Below are 9,363 nucleotides of genomic sequence, written 5' to 3' on the forward strand. Positions count from 1 at the left end.
TTAAACTATGTATCTCTGTCTTTTGACGAGAGAGTGTGTGTGCAAGAAGAGTTACAGAGAACCATCTTCTCTATATGGAGAAAGACAGAGAGTGAGAGAGAGAGAAATACCTGTTTTTTCTCTATTCGTGAGGTGTGCAATGTCTCCTGAGAAGACTGCCCGATCCTGCCATTCTGGAAAGCGTTGTGTACGCTGCTGTTTCTTTGTCTTGTGCGCGAACTTTCAATCCTGTGCACTCCACCTGTGTGTTGTGTACGATGCCGAGCTTGCTCCTCTACGCGTGCGTATACTCCAACTGTGTGCGATCCGTGTGCGCTTTCTGTGTTTTTGCTGCTCGCCTGCTTTCTCTGTGTGCGTTTCTCGTGCGCTCTCTGTGTGCCTAATCTTGATAGGGTTTATTAGAATGCCACGTATGCTACAAGTCCATGTTTTATCATAGGATTAAAAAAAACAAAAGCAATATAAAAAATTAACCAATTCACACGGCCAAAATTAAAGAAATCATGGTTGAAAATATGAAAAACATGCATAACTCTATACTAGGACCCCGCTCAGAACAATATCCCAAAATCAACCTCCCAAGCCCCGCCATCGAGAGCGCTATATTCCACATCCCCATCAAGAGCGCTACCCCCAAACCTCACGTGGAAGCGCTGCCTTGTCACCCCATTGTGGCATTGCCCTAAGACCCCGCATCTGGAGTGCTAAATGGGAACATTCTTCATTAGTGAAATTTTGAACATAAATTATATTAGCATATACTTAAATATAATACAAATATTAACATATTAGCTATACTACTAATTTACTATAGCAGTTCTAGATTATGTCCCATACTATATTTAAGGTGCCAAAGGTTTGGCCTTATGGTCCTAGATTTAGCCAAGTGGTCAACACATATAGGACCAAGTGCACACTGTGCCACAAAACTTGGCCACCACTTCACTTGCCAAAGTTTAGGCCACATGGTCAATCCTAACTTTCCAATGTTCTTATTATGTCACCTTTTGCCTCGTGGAAAACCTAGGCTTGTTTTCACATACTCAGGCACTTCAAGCCACAATAAATTGTCATTACTCTTCGACAACCCTTTTGTTCAAGTCTTTGAAAAAACATTGTTTAAGGCCACCCTAAACCATTTTCATTTAGGGGTGTCTAAAACTAGGTTTTTGGCAATTCGAGAAGAAAATGGTCAAAGTTTTATACTTAGTTTTAACCACTTGACCAATTCAAATATTGGAAAGCAAGGTCTTGTAATACTTTTCTTTGGACATCACACATTAAAACTAGGTCCCTCACTTGTCCAAGCTATGCTCTAATACAATAAAGGGCTTTTGGTTTCAAGATGCACCACTTTCCCAACCTTGATTCCATTAAAGAAGCTAGCTCTACTTAGACATTTAATAGCAAGGTCTTGCAGCAGTTCAGATTGAACATTTTCCATGGCAGCTAGGTCCACCACTTATCTAAGCTATGCTCTAATAGAGTAAGGGGGTTTTGGTTTCAAGATCCACCACTTGTCCAAACTTGATTTGGGAAGCAAGGTCCTATAATAGTTTGCTTTGGACATTCACCATTACAACTAAGTCCACCACTTCTCCAAGCTATGTTCTAATACACTAAGGAGGTTTTGGTTTCAAGGAGAACCACTTGTACGACTCTGTTTTTGGAAGTAAGGTCTTTACATAGTTCACCTTGGACCTTGGACATTGGATACTACAACTAAGCCCACCACTTGTCCAAGATATCCTCTATATATAGCCAAAGGGTTTGGGTTTCAAGATTCACCACTTTTCCAACCTTTCTTCCATTAAAGAAAGGAGGGGCTTTATAACTAGGTCCACCACTTGTCCAAGCTATGCTCTGATATGGAAAGGGGATTTTGGTTTCAAGGTCCACCACGTGTTCAACCTTGCAAGACTCAAGGGATACTTGGACATTGGAAAGCATAGTCCTATAGTAGTTGATAGGTGGCAGTGGGTATTACAACTAGGTCCAACCTATGCTCTCATATCGCAAAGAGGCTTTGCTTTCAAGGTCCACCACTTGTCCAACCTTGCTTCCATTAAAGAAATGAGGGGCTACGTAAACATTGGCAAGCAAGGTAGCAAGGTTCTAAGGTGTTTCACCTTGGATATTGGGCATTATAACTAGGTCCACCACTTGTCCAAGCTATGCTCTGATAAAGAAAGGGGATTTTCGTTTAAAGGTCCACCATGTGTTCAACCTTTCTAATATAGAAAGGGGATTTTGGTTTCAAGGTCCACCACGTGTTCAACCTTGCAAGACTCAAGGGATACTTGGACATTGGAAAGCATAGTCCTATAGTAGTTGATAGGTGGCAGTGGGTATTACAACTAGGTCCAACCTATGCTCTCATATCGCAAAGAGGCTTTGCTTTCAAGGTCCACCACTTGTCCAACCTTGCTTCCATTAAAGAAATGAGGGGCTACGTAAACATTGGCAAGCAAGGTAGCAAGGTTCTAAGGTGTTTCACCTTGGATATTGGGCATTATAACTAGGTCCACCACTTGTCCAAGCTATGCTCTGATAAAGAAAGGGGATTTTCGTTTAAAGGTCCACCATGTGTTCAACCTTTCTAATATAGAAAGGGGATTTTTGTTTCAAGGTCCACCACGTGTTCAACCTTGAAAGACTCAAGGGATACTTGGACATTGGAAAGCATAGTCTTATAGTAGTTGATAGGTGGCAGTGGGTATTAAAACTAGGTCCAACCTATGCTCTTATATAGCAAAGAGGCTTTGGTTTCAAGGTCCACCACTTGTCCAACCTTACTTCCATTAAAGAAATGAGGGGCTACGTAAACATTGGCAAGCAAGGTAGCAAAGTCCTAAGGTATTTCACCTTGGATATTGGGCATTATAACTAGGTCCACCACTTGTCCAAGCTATGCTCTGATATAGAAAGGGGATTTTTGTTTCAAGGTCCACCACGTGTTCAACCTTGAAAGACTCAAGGGATACTTGGACATTGGAAAGCATAGTCCTATAGTAGTTGATAGGTGGCAGTGGGTATTACAACTAGGTCCACCACTTGTCCAACCTATGCTCTCATATAGCAAAGAGGCTTTGGTTTCAAGGTCCACCACTTGTCCAACCTTGCTTCCATTAATATAGCAAGGAGGATTTGGTCTCAAGGTTCACCACTTGTCCAACCTATGCAAACCTTTTTCATGTTGTAGCATGATTTTTGGTTTGAAGAGTATTTTTCTATAACTATGGATTTAACAATGTAATCTTTTTACTTACAGGATGGACTTTGAATCTGGGGAGAAAGTACATATGATACTTGACAATGAAATCGTTGGTATTGGTTGTGTGTGTAGAACAGATCCAGATTCCACTTGTGGTGGTACAAAGATAGGGCTGGGAAATGTCTCCATACTAGTGGAGGAATGCTTGAAGGATGTGGTCCTACCTTTTCCTACAATGGATACTTCATCTCTCCAAGGCTCATTATGGAGTGCTGTTCGATGGTCAAAGCTTCTTTTGCAATCTTTTGTATTAAATGGGAACTTAATTGATCCACACGAAAGCTACAATGGTGATGAAGAACATGATCATTCTGATCCTCTAGTTACAGATGCAATACCTATGACAAGCCCAGAATTTGAAGCAATGATTCGAGAGTCTTGGAGAAATCAGAGGGTCCTTTTAAAAGATGACACAATGATGCAAACCATGAATGAAGGGACCATCTTATATGTATTTCCACATGATTATGTCAACTTTCAGGAACTTGGTCCTGATTGTGTGGGTGTGGGTATTGAAAGAGAAAATGCAAGCATTCATGATGTGGTTGAAGTGGGTAGCATCACTTTGCTAAAGTGGCCCATCAAGCAGACAACAATGTTGAATGGGAGCCCATTACAACGCTTTGTTCTTGTTGATGGCATGCATGCTACATATGAGGATGTATCCAACGATGGCAATGTTGGAAAAAAACTTGATGGGAGTAATGTTGTCCATTTGTCAAGGAAGAGACGATACACTTTCATGAACAGGACTCAAAAATCAAAAGCAGCACCAGCTTCGACTTTTTACCTTTCAAACAAATCAATTCAAAGGGTATCATGCATTGATTGTTGTGCACAAAAATGCTGCCAATTTGCAGATCGTGATATGGTGACAAGGTTACGACAACAATTTTGGGGAGAGTCTCAAAAATCACGCACTAATTATGTTTATGATGTTCTTTCTATATGTTATCAGAAAGATGAGAAGTCACGATACCAATTCAGGCTAAATGGCTCTATTGTTTGTTGTAGAGCATGGTATGAGCTACATGGAATACCAAAGACATCATTTTATCGATACAAGGAGAACTTTGAAAATGGTGTGCGCCAATATGTACATGGGAACACATGTACATTGAGAAGGGGACTTCAACATACTAGTTTAGCAAGAGCACTACTAAACGAGTTTGTGGAAAATAACTCTGAGAAAATGCCACATAGAAGTAGAACACTGCTAGATGGCTCAAGAGAGACTCAATTGGTGATTCCATCAACATACAAACAAGTGGATATTTTATGTGAAATCAACACGACACTTGACCAAATGGGCTATGAGAAGAAGCTATCCCAATCTTCTTTTGGTAGAATTTGGAACAAAGAGTACCCACATGTCACTTTAACAAAGACGAGTGAGTTCTCTAAGTGCAATATTTGTAGCTCAATCAAGGCAAGGTTAGAAGCTAAACCTTCTCTTGAAGAGAGAGCTCTTCTCTTGAGGGAGAGAGAAGTTCACATGGCACAACAAAAGAGTTGCAGAAGCCTATATTATGCATGGCGCACGTATTCAGAAACTCAACCACAAAAATATGTATGCATAATCCATGATAAGATGGATCAAAAGAAGACTGCCATTCCTAGATTACGCATTGTTCCCAAGGGTGTGGATTCAGGATATAATCTGCAGGTGGCATTGATTGGCATGATCACTCATGGACATGGAGAAGGTCATTACGGACACTTTGTCTTGAATGGTTTGTGGCCAGCTGATCCAAATCTTACAATTGGCTCAATTGCTAATTGTTTACATAACCTCGAGAGGATAGATAAGCATCCTCTTGGTGATCTAGTAACAAATGGACTTCCAAGGAGCAATATTTCACTACTACATGCTTTGAACTCAAGGGATGCTTTGGACTACCATAACTTGAGTGATGGAAAAGAGCCCATTGTGCAGTCGTCAGAAATTGCAGAAGAGGAATTGGGGTCAACATTTCGCAGATTGCCAGAGAACTTGTTGCTACAATTGGATAATTGTGCAGGGGAAAACAAAAATCGATACTTATTTGCCTATTTGTCAATGCTTGTTGCAAGGGGTGTTTTCAAAACCATCCAGCTGGGATTTTTAATGGTTGGGCATACACATGAGGACATAGACGCCATGTTTAGTAGGTTTTCAGAGAAGTTGAGAGTTACACAAACCTATACTTTGCCACATTTGATGGATACATTACGAAACAGCTCATCTTCATCTCCAGCTCCATTTTTTCTCACAAAGATCCCTGATTTCAAGCAATATTGTGATGGCTATCTTTGTGATGGACAAGACATACTTGTTGGACATTCCAAACCGCTTCAGTTCAGGTTCTTTATGCAAGATGAGACACCAATGATGCAATATAAGGCACATGTAGGTGTATCAAGTTGGAGTGGAAGTATTCGCCTTTGGAAAACAGACACAGAAGGCAAGCCAATGTTACCACATGGAGATCCACCTCTAGTACAAATGGCGGAGTATGTCAAGGCCCACGAAGAAGTCATTTTGGGGCTAAAGAACTATATAAAATTTTGGAAAAATTTAGGGAATGGTTCAAGTATTCCGCGATATTATAGACCCGTGATAGATTATTGGAGTAAGGTAATTGAAGAGATTGGAAAAGCAATCATATCAGAGGGAGTCTTGTATGAAATGTTTTGGCCAAAAACTCAAGAATATTCTCATCTACAAAGCACTACAATGAATTTGCAACAAGGAGCAGAAAGATTCCTAGGCCTTGAAGAGTTGAATGATCATTTTTGTGGGCCTCAACGAGATAGGCCAAGGGAAGAGTTTGACCCTATGTCTGATGTGCACCAAGGTGACTTTCTTATGCTTGTTCCGAGTGACACAGAAATCTATCCAGTGTGGCTTGCAATGGCTTTATCTGACATTGATAATGAGCCTACATCACCAAACTACAGAAAACTCTTGATTCAATATTGGGCACCTTGCGCGAGAAAAAGTGGGATGACAGATACTCAAGCTTACAGTAATTGTTGGAAGGGTTATTGGGCTGTCAACTATAAGGACCCACAAGTGTGGGAAACTATAGATGCAATTGTTTGGTCCTGGAGACCCAACAAAGAAGGACCATTTTCTAGAATAAAGATTCCAGAAAGACATGCTCTAAAAGCCAAAGAAGGCCTCACTCGTGCACATCAGCCACACTTGGATCAAAGTTCAGATATGGTATCAAATGTGGAGTAGAATTATGTGGAGCTTCTATTGTGACTATACTAGTCAATTTGTAAACAAAATCTTTTTTGTATCTTCCTTTGTTTTATGTAATTTATAGTTATTATTCAAATCCATGTGTTGTACATCCTCTTGACTTTTGGTGTTTATCAACACCACAATCCTATGAGATTTTCACTTTATTTACTAGCCACACACCTCAATTTTTCCCACTTTAAGTGGAAAATTCCCAAATTACATGAATTCGGTCGATTTGGAGATTCCCATAATGTGAGATTTTTACCAAAATACCTAATATGGTCTTATCCTTCAAAAAACCTTTGGGGATCACTCTTCTGATCAAGCATGCCCATAAGTCTTTGCTTGAGGTGGATCTCATTATCCACTTGGCTGCTAGTTTATGTGCCATTTTGTGAAGGTCGAGAATGCCAAGCCCTCCTCTTTCTTTATGTAGACAACAAACATGTCAAGAAACTTTAGGGACTTTGGTCCCTATATCATGAGGATCACCACATTGACCTGGTACCTAGCGTAGAACCCAGACAATTCCCTTACCACTCGTCTGAACCATTTAAGGGTGAACTAGAGGCACAACTCATAGACCACCTTCAGGCTAGATTTATCCGTTCCTCATCATCCCCATATGCAGCACCAATCCTCTTCGTTATGAAGAAGGACAAGTCAACACATCTTAGTGTTGACTACAAAGCCTTAAAGAAGCTCACTATCAAGAAAAAACTTCCCATGCCCTGCATTGAGTAAATCTTGGAGCATCTAGATGGAGCCAAGTTTTTCATAGAGATAGACTTAAAGAATGGCTATCACCAAGTGCGGATCTTTGAAGTAAACATTCCAAAAAATGATTTTTGGACTGAGTGTGGCCACTTTGAGTTCATTGTCATTCCATTTGGACTCACAAGAGCTCCTTTCATGATCAAAAGATGATGCAGTGAGCCTTTTCCCTTCTCATTAGCAATTGTGTGATCATTTTTCTTGATGACATCTTGGTTTTCTCAACAACATACAAGCAACATCTATTGGATGTATAAAACGTCTTCAAAATTTTGGAGGACAACCAAGTCTATGCCAATGCAAAGAAGAGAAAATTTGGTTTGAAGAAGATTTCACCTTAGTTTCATTATTAGCAGTGATGACATTCAATTGGATCCTGAAAAGATCCAAGCCATCCAAGAGTGGGACATACCACAAACTACTCAGCACATCAGATCCTTTGTAGGCCTTTGCCAAGCCTATGGTAGACATATGGAGAATTTCTCCAATATAGTAGCTCCGCTAACATATCTTCTCAAAGGAAGAAAGCCAAGGTGCTACAAAGTTGTGTGTCACGTACACCACCTTTTGGAGCATGGTGACACAACCGCATGAGCATTTTTGGGTAATCTTTTGTGATGTTGTATGTCATTCCAAAGAGTCTTCGAGAGAGCTATAGGTCAAAAGCAACCCGCAACATTTTTCAAAGTCCAATTCGGACACAATTTACTCGCATTATCACCCACAGGAAGCCTAGCACAGTTGGAGATTTAAAAGGTTAGATTTAGGGGTTTCACACAACACATTAAAAAATCATACTGAGAATGAGCTGCAAAGACAAAGGCATCTTTATACTAGCATAAGCCATTTGACCGACTCACTTTGCAATAAAATCTTTTTTGAGAATGAGTCACAAAGGCTTATTTTGTACTAGCGTAACCATTTGACCAACTCACTTCTCAAGTTAAATCTTTTTCATCAAGCAGCATGTAGTGAAGTCCCGTTTTAGACCTACATGAAATAGTGTTTTCAGTCCTATGCATATGTAAACATCTGAGTATGTAGAATATAGCAGTCAAGCATTTAGGTAACTCCGGTTACGACATCATCTCGTGTGTTATCGTACTCTCTTTACTCCACACATATCACAACACCGCAGAGCACATTGCATTTTTGCACTTTGTCTTTGTCTTCAAAAATTCCGCAAGTGAGCACCCATCCGCGGTAGCAGCACTAGCATAGGCGGTGTGCTACATTGCGGTTACCAGAAAAGCACTTGAAGCATTTCATGTACCTCTCAGGCAATTGGCTTCGAAGGCATTGATCCTCAAGATTGCTTCTTGGAATGACCCATTTGAGGTAATCAACGATGCCATCAACATTTCCACAGAATGAGAGACCAATGTCTTATTACAACAAAAAATTAGATAGTGCTTAGCACATCTATTTGGTCTAAGACAAGGAATTGTTAGCTGTCATCTCGCTTAAAGCAATGGAAACATTTTCTTTGTGGGCGAGAGTTCGTGTGCAAAACGATCACCAAGCACTCAAGTGGTTGCATACCATGAGTGTGCTAATTGGAGTGATTGACACACTCATTGAAGTCAAATGTTCCACAGTAGTTTGGCGGCATGATCAAGTATCTCCAGGGTACTATGCACAACTGAGTAGCGAGCGCTCTTAGCCAGAAGCCTGGCCTAGTGCAAATAGTTCAGCCCACCACACTGTAATAACTTCAAGGTGTGGACTTGGACATCATGAAGGGCAAGTACCAAGATGCTTGGAGTTTGGGACTCCCTATCGACTCGCATTGGCAGGTGAGTCTGGACACTACAACATTCATTCTGGATGGCTACTCTACAAGAGTCGTCTATGAAAAATCATCATGCACAGCAATAATTTTTCACGATGCACACGATTCACTTGTTAGTGGTCATCACGACATTAAAAGTACTTTGGATAATCTTGAAAGGCATTTTTATTGGCCTCGCATGAGGAGAGATGCTACGAGTATGTGCAAAGATGCCATACTTGCCACAAGGTCAAGAGTTCTCATCAAAAGGCAACAAGACTACTTCAATCCCTTCCTATTCCGGATGGTCCC

Source organism: Adiantum capillus-veneris, chromosome 20, assembly GCF_014529385.1.
Source record: "Adiantum capillus-veneris isolate H3 chromosome 20, ASM1452938v2, whole genome shotgun sequence".
Lineage (NCBI taxonomy): Eukaryota > Viridiplantae > Streptophyta > Polypodiopsida > Polypodiales > Pteridaceae > Adiantum > Adiantum capillus-veneris.